The sequence below is a fragment of the Triticum aestivum genome, chromosome 2A, assembly GCF_018294505.1.
Source record: "Triticum aestivum cultivar Chinese Spring chromosome 2A, IWGSC CS RefSeq v2.1, whole genome shotgun sequence".
Taxonomy (NCBI): Eukaryota; Viridiplantae; Streptophyta; class Magnoliopsida; order Poales; family Poaceae; genus Triticum; species Triticum aestivum.
The window spans coordinates 341,957,797-341,960,194 of record NC_057797.1 but is presented as its reverse complement, the minus strand read 5'-3'; positions in this window follow the sequence as shown (position 1 = coordinate 341,960,194).

Sequence of the window (2,398 nt, the reverse complement as noted above, 5' to 3'; positions counted from 1 at the left end):
TGCCACCTCCTCCTCCCCCTTTCTGTAAATAGGTTTTAGTTTTTGTTAAATGTAGGTTTTTAGTATATTTTGTTTTTAGAAAATTTGAAAAGAATAAGTAAATGTAGGTCTTTTGAATAGAATAGGAAATTTTTAGAAATTTTGAATAAGTAAATTTGAATAGAATAAAATATGAAATTGAAAAATAAGTAAATGTAGGTCTTTTGAATAGAATAGAAAATTTTTAGAAAATTTGAATAAGTAAATTTGAATAGAATAGGAAATTATAAGTAAATTTGAATAGAATATTAGTAGCTTATGGAGTTTCACTAAGTACTAAGATGATGATAATAATGTTTCTGTTTATATTTTGTTTTTGCAGAAATCAAGGAGCCCTTGCATCATCCCCGCCGTCGTCCGTCGTCACCGACCCCCTCCGACCTCGATCGAGGTGAGACCAGCCACCCCATGTTGTTAATTTAATTTAGGTATTTTAGGTGTTTAATCTTAGAATAATATAGTATGAACCCTAGTTATGATCGAATCATGTTCAAAATGTAGGTTTTTAATTAGGTGTAGTAAATATAATTTAGGTGTTTTAGGTGTCACATTTGTTGTTATTTTTTAGTTAAAGCAATTATTCCCGCATCGACGTTGACGATGCCTATCCCGCATCCTCATCTTCGACTCGGCGGAGGAGGCCTGGGCTCGGTGAGGAGCCATGTCCAGGACTGGGCTCTGCCGGGCTGGTACTGGGAGGTGCTACCTTCCGGGGGGCGCAGCTTGGTGAGGAGCCAGCCCATCATTGACCCGGACCTTCTTTGGTGGCGGTCGCGTGGGCCAGTGAGGGTGCAGAGGCTTGAGGACCTCGCGGAGGTGGTACGTCACCGTGTCAGCGAGGAGGACGAGCACGTCCGTCGCTACATGGTTGCGTTGGAGGGCAGGTTCTCCAATATCTAGGAGGTTCTTCAGGGATCTCACTGGAGTTATGATCCTGTGATGGTTCCTTCTCTTTTGGGTGTGCACCGCCCACGCCGATACCCGTCGTTCACTACGGTTTTAGCTGTATTGGTGATGCTATATGTATGATACTATTCGAGATCTATTAGTGATAATATTCGACGATGTACGGACGAAAGAGATGATTTAGTTTTGCTTATTGAATGAATGCTAATTTCAATACTATTTTATTTTACAATTTGGTTTTGCTTATTGAATGCTCAAATTGGAAAACTACTCCATCAAGTTTGAATGCTCATATGATGTAGATATAAACATGTATATGTTATGTTGCTGGATATGTGCTTGCCCAAGTGGCCGGCCATGTTTGCAGGTTACACCTCCTATAGTGGCCTATGTTTTGCCGGAGTGTTAATTAATTTCCGTTTCGGCAAATTTCAGGCGCTCGATATGTCCTTTTTTAGCAAAGGTCATGCCGGATTTTTTCGTGAATTCTGGCATGACTTGTGCTAGAATATGTAGGAAATATCAAGTGGCATGGATTTTCTAGAAAAATAATTAAATGACATTTCGGGTTGACTTTAAGTCTGTCGAGGCTCCATCATCGAAGGTTGAAAATCAGTGAGGGAGTGTATACACCATATATGAGAGAGGACAAAGAAGCCCGACTGTTGTTGTGGGGGTCGTTTCTCCTTCTTCTCCGGGTGCTAGACCTTTGTTATGCACTAGGGCAAGGAGGAGTAACGACCATCACCGACGGTCGCAAATGTCAGAGAGGAATCAGTGAGTGAGAGTCTCCACCACCACCAACGGTTGAATGTACACACCACATGAGTTGAGAGTTTTCAAGAAAAAGACTCGACAGACCGATAGTCAACCCGTGATGAATAATAATGATCTAATTTAATTTTTGTAGTACATATATTGAATTGTACAAGTTTAATCTTTGAATTATGAAGGTAGGAAATGTCGTCATCGGACAACGAAAGTCTTCCGGGGGAGTGCAGCTGGTGCAACGATGAATGAGGTCTGTGCGACAGGCCTCACCTGGACGAAGATCGGCTCTTCAGCATTAAGCTCCAAGAGACCTTCGATGTTGAAACGGTACGCAATGACGATAAGTGTTTTTTCGTAATTAAGCATGACTTCAACTATTTCAACGTTTAATTTTTATATTTTACAATTCGAGTAGCTTAACCCATGCCATGCAAGACGCTATGTCTTGGAGAGGATGGATTTTGAAGACCATGAAAATTTCGAAACAAAGAAAATTCACCTAAGGACCCATCATGGTATGGATTTTGAAGTAAATCTGTACAATTCTGAGAGCGTAACCCATTTTGGTTGCAAAAATTGGGAAGCACTTTGCAAGATGTATTATGAGGGTATGCTTGTCACCATGGATCTTGGTGATCCTGACATCGACCAAGACAATAGGGACATTTGGGTCATTATTGAT